We start from the raw sequence: 15,070 nt of genomic DNA on the forward strand, positions 1-15,070 counted from the left end.
TACTTATCCTTACTAAATATCCACCGTTAAACATCTTCACATGAAGGACACTAATCAGATGGATTGGATCATCTAATTGGGGTATTTTTATATATTATTTCGATTCAAAGTAGGGGATTTTAGATCAACGGTCCCGATTCATAGTTCTCCCTGCCATCGGTAGGGTAAGAGAGTTAAATCCTTATCATTACCCTTGTTGCCCTAGACGCGTGGACGATCATATTATCGATCTGGACCGTCCATTAGGTTTGACCAACTTTTCATTAGGCCGAAATAGAAATTTCACGCGAACGTGGTCATCCGATCAATACCATAAAAATGGACGGTTGGGATCAATGGTCCAGTACTTTCAAGGCTAGCATCCTCCAATCAATTTGAGTTTTTTAATGGTATCCCCTAAAAAGTGTGGAGAACCTGATGAACGGACAAGATCGATTATTTGACAATCCACGTGTCACAAAGATTTACAGAATTGCCCCTTCACATTTCCAACAGGAAAAGTTTGAACTACGGCCTGACAATCACACTGATTGAATATCCTAACCGTCCAGCGTGATGATCATAAAAAAGTAAAGGGAATAATCTGATGGTTGAGATAGTTACACATCATACTCCATCCACAATGGAGCCCACAATTTGGACGGTTGAAAAATAGCAGGCATGTGTCGAAGTGCAATGAGATCGGCCGCGTGTAGCTCCCAAAAACTCGTCCTACATGCATGGAACTCGTACACCAAATCTACACCGTTCATCGCCTTACCCCTAACATGGTTGGTCCGTAGATAAAATCACTATACTGATCAGATGGCCCTGTCCAATTAGATCCCTCTAATCAGACGGGTTCGATCATCCTGTCATTGCAATTTTAGGCTATGAAACCGACAAAACACAGGGCTCGCCTGATGAACGGTTCAGATCTGAGAAACAATGCTGTGCGATCAAATCTAACGGACGATTACGTCCACCCTACCTTTCCATTTCATGGTACTGCCCTCTCTCTGGAGTACAATTTCCATGGTGACATATCAATCACAACCGTCCATGTAATTTAGCCTATCATGGATAGCCCCTGATTTTAAAACCACGCCTATTGAACGCTCTAGGAATCGGCTAGGATCGTGCGGCCCATTTATTTTTGAACTATCGCCCATCAATGGTAGGGGAAACTAGATGGACCGTCCTGATTAAAATTCAACCCTGCCACGTGTAATGTCGAAAGAAATCTCTACAATATACGGTTCTCCGGAATTCTACCATACCATTTCCATTATTTAAAATGACAGACTTATACTACAATTTCCAAACTGCTCCAACGGTTCCAGAGACTGACCATTTCAAAACCTACCCAACCAAAAAAAATAAAATAAAAAATAATAATAATAAAATACTAAAAATAAAAAAAAAAATTAGTAAAATTGCGTGAGTGCAAACCCTTGTCATTTCAAAATCATCATGGGCCCACTTTTTTAGGTGTGGACTTCTAATGTTAATTGAAAAGATCAACCGTTGAATACTTAGATCGTAAAAAAAATGAAGGGATTGACAAATTCCACACGCGTGGAGCCCTGGTCATCCACATGCCGGCACATGTGATAATCTGGAGCACACGTATGATACCTGAGATTTCCATCTGGTTGGAGCAATAGGTAGATCTTCTGTCTCAAAATTCAGGTGGGCCAATCACGTACCTGATTAAAATAAATTTTTACATCCGTCCATTTGTTTTGCATGTGGTGGCCCACCTGAGGAGTAGAATGGCCTAATTTTTAGGTTGGAAGATCTAAACAGTGCAACCCACCTGATGGAAAGGTCCGATCATGCACATGTGTCCGAGATTGACACGTGTGACCGATTGTGGATGGGCAATGCTCCCCCACGCGCATGAGCACAGCAAGCCTTTTGGATTCAAACGAGGTTTACTAATTCCACGTGCGTGTATAAGGGAGATTATCTACACGCCACCACATGTCTACACTTGGTATTCGAGTGGAAGATCTAAGCCGTCCATCATGTGGTTTACACTGTTTAGATTTCTACATATGAGAATAAGGTTGGTGCACTGATCAGGACGGCTCACGGATTTTGAAACAAATGCGTCCCTTCTAAGATGTCCATTAGTTTGAGACATTGTGGCCCATATTAAAAAGAGTGATTGTTGAATTAGGGTGTCTGGAAATGGGGCCCACTTATTGGACGGCTTGGATTTTGCAAGAATGTGCCATGTTGGCACGTGTGGCGGAGCATGCCTGGGCTGCCTTATCACGCGAGTGGGATTAGCCGGAAAAAAAAGAAAAGAAAAGGGGTTAGTATAAAATAATTGCAAATGCCTCCCTTCCTTTTTCGAGTTTTTGTAAAATATCCCCCTCTGATTTGTAGATTTTTTGCAAGATACTCCGGCACAAGAAGCTACCATTTATTTTCATTGTTATCTACGTAAAAAACCATTTTACATGTCTAGAGCTATACTTTCCATCTAAGGTGGGGCCCACCAATTGCAATTCCATGCCGTGAATACTGGTAAGGATTTGCGCTTGCATGCTACATATACAAATTAGGCAGAGCGTATGATAGCCGGGCCCACCACTTGTTAACAACAAAATGCAGCTTGATCAGATGAAGTAGAGGATTTGAGAATCGTGCCCTTTGCAACTTACACGGTATTCTTGCCATTTGAAAAGAAAAACTTGTTAACACCATAACGTGGAGGGGAGGTATTTACAATTATCTGGATTAAAGGGGTGGTTTTCACAATTTTCTTCAATGAGAGCGAGGTGTTTACAATTATTCCGATAAAGGATTTACCGCTCAGTGAGCCATGCAAATCGCGTTGGTTTTTGGCGACAAAATCGGACGCGGATTAGCTAGCGAGACTTGTTACTGAAGTGACGTCACCAACTTATATGGGCCCCACCATGATGTATGTTTTGCATCCACACCGTCCATCCATTTGGAGAGATCATATCAGGGGTGATGCAAAATGAGTCAGATCCAAAAGTCGAGATGACCCCACCACAGAAAACAGTGGGGAGAGTGACGCCCACCGTTAAAAAGTTCTAAATGCCACAAAAGTTTTCGATCAAGCTAATATTACTATTTTCCCTTCTTTCATGTCTGCGTCAACACATGAACAGTTTGGATCTCAAATAAACATCATGGTGGACCTTCAGAAAGTTTCAACAGTGGCCGTCACTCTCCCCACTGTTTTATGTGGTGGGGTCCACCCCAGACTTGGATCTGCCTCATTCTTTGGACCATTCCCTAAAATGATCTCTACAAATGTATGGACAGTGTGGATACAATACATACATCATGGTGGGGCCCACAGAACTTGGAGACGTCACTTCAGTAGCGAGTCAGCTGCTAAACCCGTGGGTATCCAATCCGCGTCCAAATCGGTACATGGCAAGTGGAGGAGGTTCACCTGGTGCTCCCATTAGTACTCCACCGTACAAATGGCAAGTGGAGGAGGTGAATTGGACCATTCACCTGGTGCTCCCATCATGCACTGTTGAGAGTTTTCTCCCACCAAATAATAGATTTGTTTTTAAAATTCAAATTTTGCATAGAAAATTCAAAAAATTCATTTTTTTTACTTCAAAATAAATTTGAAAATTTGTGAAAGATATAATTTTTATTTATCTCCAAATCATTTAAAGATGAGAGATTTATTGGATTAACCTTTTGATAACTTATTTGGAAAAGAGGGAGAGAGAGTTTGGAATTGCGTATTCCAATGCTCACACACGCACGCTCGTGAAGGTGTGGGCAGCGATGCGATGTGGCTGTAGAGGAGTTAGTGGCACACTTCGCACATGCGCATCGTGTTGCGAGCAGTCGCTCTCTCGTGACCTAATGTGAACCATCATGAGACGGTGTGAGAGATGCAAAGTGTGAAAAGGCCAACTTACATAGTTTTTATAAAATGGTCAAATCTGTCCGTTGTAGAGAACAACTATAAATTGATGCTGATTAATGCCCACGATCCGAAAGTAGACAACCATTTAATGATCTAAACAGTCAAATCATTAGTCTAACGGTCTCAAAAATCTCGATTGATGATCCAACAGTCTGAAACATTTAGATTAGTGAGCTAACAGTCAAAAATATTTTTACAATATTCTGATCATTGATAGCCTCAAGTGCAACGGTCCATTCACCCCATCTATATAAACCGGACCCCTCATGTCCATATTAATAATCAGAAATCCAATTAATCTTCTTTACAAGAATAAATCTTTTTCTTTTCTTTAACAAGTTAGTAACATACAAAATTCTCGAACCCATTGGGTCTTGAGTCTGATTACTCACTGAGTATGTCAAAGACAGTGACTATGTTAGCCGAGTTCTTAAGTTGGTCTCTTCATGATTGCTGCATACAGGTGAATTACATTTTAAGGACAACGATTCTCTAACCCGATTCAAAACAATTTTTCTGATTTAATTTTTTGGTATTCAAATTCTTTATTTCGGAATATTTTTTCAACAATCTTAAAGCATAATTCCTAAATGGACATAGAAAGCGTTGCATTAATCAAATTGATGAACTAGGACTTAATTAAGCTTGACCGGTTCGGCGGTACCAACTTCACCAGGTAGCAAGATAAGCCGAAGTTCATTCTCACCACTCTGAAGATCTACTACATTTTGGACCAGAACCTACCACTATTTCTAGAAGTAACAAACAATGACTCACAAAACAGATTGTTAAAGAACCAAGCGTTAAGAAGATGAGTTGCGGTGTTGTGGTCACACCGTAAACGCCATTTCTGACTGTTTATATGACTTGTACACAAACATCTTTGGCTAAAGAAATCTGGAACAAGCTGGACTTTAAGTACAGGGTTGAAGAAAAGAGAATGAAGAAATTCTTAATTGCCAAGTACTTCGGTTTCACAATGGTAGATAATAAGTCTCTACTAGCACAAATTCAAAAATTATAATTGAAAATAAAGGCCTTAAAAATAGACATCCCTGAATCCTTTCAAGTTGGGGCCATAATAGCTAAAGTTGCCTCCAAGCTGGAAAGATTATAAGAAGAAACTATCGTATAAATTTGAAGAATTTACCTTGAAACAAATTCAAAAGCATTTCCAGATTAAGGAGGAAACTCGTAACAGACAAATCTATGTATGACATGACAAATATGCCTTCAAGACTGTAACGCCCTGAAAATCGGGGGTCAAGCAGAAGTTCAACTCCCGAGTTCCAACGCATCACTTATGCAACATGAATAATGATAATTAAATGTTATCCGTGTTAGTGCACTAAACATGAGTGAGATTATACCAAATCAGCATATCATACCCTAGAGACAGTTAAATTACGCAAGCGGAAGACCATGATAGGTATGTATAAAACATATAAGTGGTGGTGCGTCTCCAGAGTATAATCATGTTCCAGGTTAAACAATTATATGTATCATTTCAAAATACAAAATATCAAAATGTGTAGGTTCGTCTATATCATGAAATCCATATAGCCCCGACGATCAGAATGCAGCCTACATGAACCCGCCAGAATACTGCATATACGAGAACTCCTCCTCCTCGTCGTAAAAATCAGGCTCCGCTTCATAAGCTGCGTCATCATCTGCAACTAAGACAGAGTCTGGTTGGTGTTTTAAAACACCGTTCCAGAGTGGGAGTGAGTGATCAACTCAGTGAAACTATAAGGCAAAGGTTAATATATTATCAATTCAGTCAAGCAGTAATGATAAAGCAATACAGCAATCATGTCCTAGATTATTCTTGTTAATGCAAGAATGGTATGGGATAATGATGCATGCCCTCGCCTACACTCCCTTAGCGACTTCATCTCACGTTCGCACATGGCATCCTTCCAAAACGTGCGCTTCCTCGCAAAAGCACATGCAATGCAGTGCATGATCGTGTTAGCCAATATTTAATTAGGTTTATTCATACATTTACCCAAACATTGATCCATCTAGTGTCATCAATCCTAGTTAATCACATACGAAGAACAATTTCAGGTAACTATGGAGCGGCTCGTCACCTCAGTGCAGGCCTAGTTTATACTCGAGGTCACTACGGAAAAGCTCGTCGCCTTAACGTAGTCTTAGAGTATACTCGAGGTCACTATGGGCTCGTCACCTGATCGTAGGCCGACAGCTTGAATACAGTGTCTCATACCACCGTATTCGGCTCACGAGTCTGAGTTGCTTATTAGACACTACAGGGAGGCTCGTCGCCCCAGCGTAAACCGATAACTCGACCACGGTGTCCCATACCACCATGCCCGGCTCATGAGTCTTAACGGATCGAGGTACCAAGGTTAAACGGGCCTTTCGCTAGTAAGTTTGGTACTTTATATTCAAGTAGCAGCGTCCATACATGGTAAACATACATTGGGCCAATCAGGTTACTTGACAAGCTGACTGGTACGAGCGTACGTTGACTTGATCGATATGGAATACGTAAGCATTCCGCGTGGCTTAACCACTGTCGACAAACAGCGTACGACTCGAATTCATCAAGCGTATCCGTTGTGGCTAACCAGTATAGCCACTGATTGTAAACCATTACCGATTGCCTGGACTACATCGTAGTCCCAATTACACTCCAACCAATAACATCCACATGTGATATTCCAAGACAGCATGTGACAACCAAATCTAAACATAAATCTCATTCGAGCATTTCAACAAACACGTACCACACATGTCATCATACATAAGCATTCATCTGTAAATCACATAGTAGTAAGATAGGTTGCATAAAGGAAACTATAACTATATATAAGAGAATTGAGAATCCTATCTCAACACCTTCAGTAAGTACATTACATCAAGCATTTTCTCATTCAGGCATTTTATCAAACACTTAGACCACACGTATTGCATACAGGTAATAAATTCATTAAAAACACATACTATAGCTAGTCCTTTCACAAGATCTCCAAATCTATTGGCATCCGGCAGTTTCGTTAAGATATCGACAAGTTGTCACTCAGTAGGCACATGATCCAATATTATTACATTTTCCTCTACAAGCTTATGTATAAAATGGTGTCAGATGTCCATGTGCTTTGTTTTTGAATGTTAAATTAGATTTTTTGAAATGTTAATAGCACTAGTGTTATCGCAAATCATTGTAGATTGATCAACCTCATACTCTAGCAAAATTTGCTTCATCCAAAGAAGTCGTACGCAACAACTACCAGCTACAATATATTCGGCCTTGTCTGTATACAAAGATATCAAGTTTTGCTTCTTGTTATGCCAAGGCACTAGACAATTGCCAATGTAAAAACAACCACCGCTAGTTGATTTTTCATCATCAATATTTCCGGTCAGTCGGTACTTGAATTCCCACCATTTCTGATGGCATGGACCACTTGAGTTTTGTATCTGCATGATTTTTCACATCCGGTCCTAACATGGGCTGGTCAATCGATGAACACGGAGCGGATAGAATAAAGACATCACTGTGTGACCCACGGAGCTTAGGATTATCGGCGATTCATGAAAGTGGCGTCCTATCATATCATGCGTATCATGATAGCCCTTAGCCCCCCCATCCATTGAGGCAGTCTATTCTGCAGTTAAAGATATCCCTGCTGATGGGGCCCCCGGGCCAGACGGTTTCTCTGGGTCTTTCTTTTCCACATCTTGGGATATAATTGTTGTGGATATTCATAAGGTTGTGGTGTTCTTCTTTCAAGGTGGGAAGCTGCCCAGGGCAATGACCACTTCCCTGATTTGTTTGATCCTCACGACGACCTCTCCCAAGGGGTTCTTGGACTTTCGTCCGATAAGCCTCTGTAACTGCATCTATAAGATTTTGTCCAAGATCATTGCAGCTAGACTCAGTCTGATTCTCCCATCCATCATCTCCCCAGAGCAGGGGCCTTCATCCAAGGTAGAGCGATCTCGGAAAACATCGCTTTAGCGCAGGAGCTTTTCAGAGAGATTAACAAAAAGGTTAGGGGAGGGAATGTTGTTCTAAAGCTCGATATGGAGAATGCATATGATAAGGTGGAGTGGGATTTTCTTAAGAAGGTTTTACTTTGTTTCGGGTTTAGCCAGGGGTGGGTCGAGCTAGTGAAAAAATGCTGGAACAATTGTTGGTTTTCTGTTCTTGTAGATGGTGTGGCGGCAGGTTTCTTTAAATCTACCCGCGGTCTCAGGTAAGGTGATCCCCTGTCCCCGAGTCTCTTCATTATCTCTGCGGAGGTCCTAAGCAGGGGGCTGAAAAGGCTAGTCAAGCGGGGTGTTTGCCAACCTTTCAAGCTAAGGAGAAGCTACCCCTTACTCTCCCATCTCCTATACGCAGATGTAACGCCCTGGGAATCGGGGGTCGCGCATCCGCTCAACTCCCGAGTTCCCGAGAGTCACTATTACAGATTTTCATTATTATGCATTTAATCTGTTTAAGTTGCGCAGCCTGAAATTCTCTGAACATGGAACATGAATGCCCAAGTCTGCTGAAATGGAAGAGGTCGATATATATATATATATATATATATATATATATATATATATATATATATATATATATATATATATATGTACAAGTCCAAAAGAATGTAAATGGGTCGCTCTAGGCGTTGCCCAGCAAAATCACAAAAAATGATAAGTCCAAAAAGAATGATGAGCGGAGTCCAACACGCAGCGTTCCAAATCCGTCTACTAAGCCGATGGGGAACCATCCATCAGCTGGAAGTAGGACAGCTCATCCTCCTCATCCAGGCACGCCTCGCTAGGCTTCTCCAATCCCGAGTCACCTGCATCTATGAAATGGTCTGGTTGGTGTTTTAAAACACCGCCCCAGAGTGGGAGTGAGTGATCAACTCAGTGGGTGCTATTAATCTTAAGTTATCACAGGCATCAATTTTAATAGGATCTTAATGAAAAGCAGACATTCACGTAAGTCTATGTAATCTTATTAATGCGCATGTGTGCAGCATGAAAATGATGCATGCCCTCACCACAACGCTCCCTGGTGCGACAACATCTAACAATCGCCAATGCCAACACTCTCTCAGTGCGACCTCGACTGCCGAGTCGCAACCTAACTAATGCGATGAAATGCGCTCGTGTTAGCCGAGTTATTAGTTAGGTCCATTCATCCAGCAGATTGGGGATTCTGGTACACCCCACGTATCAATGCCCTAAATTGGTTGCGAGACCAAGACCCCGCAATGCGTGAGGCCGAGGCCCCGCGGTCTGTGATCCCGTCGGATTCCTCATCCCCGACTTCAAGCACATGAGGAGTGTCAAGAGAAAGGGGATCGCTCGCGGTCACTACGGGGAGGCGCGGTACCCCAGCGTAGGCCGACAGCTCGGACACAGTGTCCCATTCCACCATGCCCGGCTCACGAGGCTGTGGACCAATTTCAAGTAGGTTGTCGATGAGCTACAACGGTTGTAGGGTGTCCCAGGTTCCATATAAGTGTGAGCAAACAGGGTTAACAATCAAGGTTGGTCAGATAGTAGGCTAGACCGCACGAGCCCAGGCAAGGGCATGGCGGAACGACATCGGGTGCAAGCAACCCATGTAGTCTGACTACAGTCGCCCACACGCTCTCGCCCAGATCCATGGGATTAGCCTCAAGGCGGTCCTACCAGCGAGACCGCCTTAACTCTCCTTGTTTTCTTGACCAACCCTAGGTTTTGGATGGTAGTTCACAATGTGTCAACGGACAGAGTCACCAACTAGTAAAAATCATAATCATGTTCTCACACCTCAATCATATAATTTAGATTCGTCTAATAAGCAAGTTAACACAATTTATGAGCAATGGTGCATGTGTTGTGTGTGTTGGTGAGGAAGTTGCTCACTTCCTACAACTCATAGAAACAACTACATGAGAATTAATAAGGCACACATACTATAAGGCATCATCATATGAGCAATCCAACATGTCATCCACAAGCGATAATCAAGTTTCAACAAGTCATGTGAGAAGCAAGAATAGCATCATGTGAGGAAATCAAATAAAACATACTATTCCATACCATTAAAATAGACATAAACTTCTAGGGTTTCTCTACACTCTCTAAATGCATCAATCAAGCAATCATAATCATTAAACTTATATTGAAATTGGTGCTAGGCCACCTAGGAGTAATAGTCCGCACCTATGGCTCGTTGGAGATTCGGGAAAACGCCCTAGGAAAGAGGGCTTCCGGGGCGATCGGTCGGAATCCCTAAACCAAGTTATTGTATGTTAGAATTCCAAACAAACCCACCTTTCTACATGGATTTCAAGAAGAATGGGTGAAAACCTTACCTAGGCAACCCACGGTCGATTGTAGAAGCCAAGGGGAAGAGTTTCTCCTTGTAAGAGAGGCAAGGAGTTGGAGGGGTTCGCTCACTTGGGGCCCCACCTTGATCTAGGGTCCACCTTGGATTTCCTTCTTCTCTATTTCTCCTCTTTACTCTCCTTTACTCTCCTTCTCTCTTGGTGGTTGTAGCAAATGGGAGAGAGATTTATGAGAGATAGGGTTTACTCCCTAGACTTGGGCCTTTTGGCCTTAAATTCCCTCAAATTTCCAAAATGGCCTACTAGGTCTCCCTTTTAGAGTTGGAGTGGCCCTAACACTCCTTTGGCCACCAAATTCGGTGGGTAGGTGCCCTACGGCCCGATTAGGGCCCGTGAAAAATTTGGGAATAAACGGATGGACGGTTGTGGGGTTTGAGTCAACGGTTTTGATCTTTAAAAGGTCCTGTGGGGTCTATTCTGGTGATTTGAGTAATTCTGGTAGTCCTCAGACTATGAAATTATTAGGATGGATGCCTCATGGCCCGATGAAGGGCCATGCAAAATTTGGGGACGATCGGACCTGGGATTTGATCGTACGGGTCCGATTTGTGATCGACGGTCACCGACCCACGATCGGGTCCCAGAGTTGGTGGATGGGTGCAGAAAAATCCATTAGACCTCCACCGTAAATATGGAAGAGATCCGATGGTCGGATAACCTGGAATCTTGGTTTCATTTGCAAGCGCCATATTTGGTCCTGGCATGGTTGGGGTGCATTTAGTCAGTGCCAGATCCCACTTCTAAGTGTCTGCCGGGTCCGCGATCCGCGATGGGCCACAAGCCCAGTGAGCTCTATGGTTCCCTAAATTATTAGATTTTTCTGACCTTTCGGCGTCGCGGTATAGCCCGTACGGGCTGTTGCTCAGTGCAAATGGTCATCCAGCTTAGCGGCCCGCACTTGGTCTTGCCATGGCCTGTCTGGTTTATTCTAACGGGCTAATTCTAGGTTAATTAGTTCATGGTATCCTTGCCACGAATGTTTTAAACGTTCGGTCCTGAGGGAAATCCTACGTGGACGCCTCAAGACACTGTACCGATTGGATGGGTTATTACAGCAGACAATATGTTGCTCTTCCTGAATGGTGGTTTATCATCCCTTAAAGCCTCCAAAGCATTCCTAGTCGCGTATCAGGCATCTTCGGGCCAACCTATCAATCTTCACAAGAGCAGTTTTTTCAGCTCGAACAGAATTTCGCCCTCCAGAATCCGGTCCATTGAGCGGCTGCTCGGGATTAGTAAATCTCCATCCACTCTATCTTATCTTGGTGTCCCCATCGCAGTAAGGAGGGTGAGTTTGAGAGATTTCCAGCCTTTAATTAATAAGGTCGATAATCGTATCAGGGGATGGCAGTCGAGGTTCCTCTCGCAGGCGGGTAGGGCAGTTTTGATTAAGCACGTACTTGCTTCCATCCCGGTGCATACCTTGGCTGCGGTTCACCTTTCGTCTTAGGTTTTATCGTTGCTTGAGAAGCATTTTCCCAATTTTTTGGGGGTTGGGCTACCGGGAAGAAGAAGCTTCATTGGAAGAGTAGGAAGCTCATTTCTCACCCGTACAATGGAGGACTTGGTATCAGGAAACTGGCTGAGGTAATGTTGGCCTTTCGACTTAAAATGGCATGAAACATCATTTTCAACAAGGGGCACAGTTTGTGGGGCTCATACATGGCTGTCAGGTACGCCCACGATCTGTCCAGCCAGGGCCTCACGTCTAGCCGCCCCTCCCAGCTTTGGAAGAAGACCCTGCGCCTCAGAATCTTTCCAAATTCCCATGTTTGTTGGAGCATTGGCGATGGCAGCAACAATCTATGGTCTGTTAATTGGATTGGCCTGGGCCCTCTCCAATCTCTTGCTCTGGCCCCAATTCTGACTGAGTTGCACGATCTTAGGGTCAATCAGTTTCTAGGCAGCAGCGGCCCCCTTCCCCCATCCGTGGCGCTTAATTTACTCCCACAGAATGTCATTGATCATATTTTCCGCGAGGGTTTCTGCCTTTCACATGGGCCAGATACCCCTTTCTGGCCTCACTCGTCAGCTCGACCTGGAGCGTCAGCAGGTCAAGTGAGCCCCGTTTGAATTGGGCCAGGTGCGTCTGGCATGGGAAAATGCCTCCTTGAATCTCTACTTTTATGTGGAGAGCATTGAATGATGCAATCCCGGTCGACAATGCGGTCCAGTCTCGCGGCATCCCCCTGGCATCGAAATGTGTATGTTGTAAGGCTAGCCGTACGCAAAGAAATGATGTTAAGACCATTCCCCACCTCCTGCTGGAGAGCGAGCTGGCGGTGCGCGCCTGGAATATCCTTGGTTCCCGCTTCGGCATCAATGTCATGCCGGCCTCCTCGCTTAAAACCAGGTTGGCCCAATGGTGGGGTGCTCGTCCAATCTCTTCCATCTCATCGCTAGTGCACAGGACGGCACCGTCTGTGCTGCTATGGGTGATCTGGAAGGCCAGGAACTCGGCCCGGTTCGACGACAAGCCGCTTTCCCTGTCAGCCGTTTCTGCGCATACATCGTGGTGGATTTCCGTCATCTTTGGAGCCTCTTTCTCTCTTATGGCGGATTCTATTTTTCTTCATTCCGCCCGCCACTTGGGAGGCCTGCCTGCGGCAACACATCCGGTGGTGGTAAAATGGGCAAAACCTATGACTGGGTGGGTTAAGGTCAATGTTGACGAGTCCTCCATGGTGAACCCGGGTTCCTCAGGGGGTAGAGGCGTTTGTAGAGATGAGAACAGAAATTTCTTGTTTGCTTTTGCGGCCGACTATGAGGAGGGATCGAATACATATGCCAAGCTTCGTGCGGTTTTGGATGGGGTTTCTAAATGCATCTCCAAGGGATTCCCTAATGTGGTGGTCGAGTCAGACTCCCAGCTGGTGATTAGCATGTTATCTGGTCAGGTTAATCCAGGCTGAAAATGGAAGAGTTGGATTATGCGGATTGAGGTGCTGAAGTTGGGTACTCAGATTATCTTCTCGCATATTTTCAGGGAAGGTAATGCTCCCGCGGATGCCTTGGCTCGTTTGGGCAGCGCGAGCCAAGCTCCCCATTTTTTTGAGGTTGCCACGGACCTTCCCCGTCAGATTAGAGGCCTCCTCATCCTTGATAAGGTTGGCCTAGGGGCGATCCAGCTCTAATAGAGATTTTCTTGGTTGTTTTTTGGGATAGCTTATGATAAGCGTTTCCTAGGTCCTTTTCTCATGGGGGATACCCGAATGTAATTACTCTTGCACATTAATGAACATTCTCTTTTTACTTTTTTTTTCAATGCGTATCATGATAATCTCTATCTTCCCATTTCTGAATAAAGACACTACGATCATTCGTGAAACATGGAATGCGTTTGCCACATCGTGTTGAATGATGACCAATCATCCATGCATCCGCGGGATGCATTGTCAATCCAAACCGTTCAAACCCTGACCCCACTGCGGATCACGCATGAATTGAAAATTGCAGTCTCACCCCATCTCTCAAACGTTATGAACAGATACAATAATGATCAGCGATTCAAATTTAATGGGATAAATCAGATGGTTATGATTAGTCCTGGCCATCTCCATCTAGTGGGGCCCAACTTTGGAAGGCATGGATTGATATACCCGAATTACCAGTGGATGATGAATGAATCAGTCGGATCTCTGCCAAGAGCCAGTTGGGGTTGGCGGTTATTAGTGAAAACGAACCGGGCCGCTGGCAGGAGCGGGGATTCGTTGAGGCCCGGGAAACACCGGCTTCGATAAGGCCGTGATGTGGGGCCCACCTTGATGTATGTGTTGTATATCCTCGCCGTCCATCCACTTTTCCAGCTCAGTGTAGGTCATGGACCCAAAAACGAAGCAGATCCAAATCTCAGGTGGACCACGCCACAGGAAAGTGGTGATTGAACGCCAACCATTAAAATTTTCCAAGGCTACATTGGATGGACGGAGTGATAAAACACATACATCACAGTGGACCCCACGTAACTTAGGATTGCAGAAATCCACTGCAATCGTAGCTACCGGCAATCTGCATCCGACTCGGCGTCTAATCCAACCAGTCGACTCAGCCCACTTTTGAGTCGACCCACCCACCGAGTCTAAGAACTAGACGGCAAGACCCTGTCTAATTTTTAAGCCATTGCAACATCGATTTTGAACTGGTGGGTCCGGTTCGTCGTGCAGGACGTGTTCAAAATTTTCAGCCCTAGCCCACGATCCCATTCATCTACAAGGTGGAACCTGCCTTATGCAATAGATGCAGACGCTTTAAAGGTGGAGTCACGATAAACATGTAGCCCACAGCTTGAGTTTACCAGCCGGATTTTTGACCCGGTCATCTACAAGGTGGGACCCACCTGATGCATGGCTGAGATGTGGCTTGTGCAGCCATGAGTAGAAGTGGCAATGGGCCAGGTTTGGGGTGGGCTAGGCTAGTAACTTAAGAACCAAGGTCCTGAAAAAAATAGTTGGGCCTAGGCACACAACCCAGACCAGCCTAAAAATTGAGAAATTCCATTTCTCCCACTTGAAAGTTCTTGATCAATCCACTGGTTAAGTGGGCCGCACGTGCACAAAGAAATGGACATTTTAGAATGAAACCATCTACATTCAAGATGGGTTGCCTAACTAGGATTGGAATGGCTGGCTTGTAGGATATAACTAGAGGTGGGCATGGGATGACTCGATCCGGCTAACTTCACTCACCCGACTCGTTCCGATCCGACTCGACCCAAAACTCAATCCGGTTAGACTCGACTCGATCCGAAACGCGACTCGACCTAACTCTCTAACCCTACCCTGACCCG

Source organism: Magnolia sinica, chromosome 17 (genome assembly GCF_029962835.1).
Source record: "Magnolia sinica isolate HGM2019 chromosome 17, MsV1, whole genome shotgun sequence".
NCBI classification, from domain to species: Eukaryota; Viridiplantae; Streptophyta; class Magnoliopsida; order Magnoliales; family Magnoliaceae; genus Magnolia; species Magnolia sinica.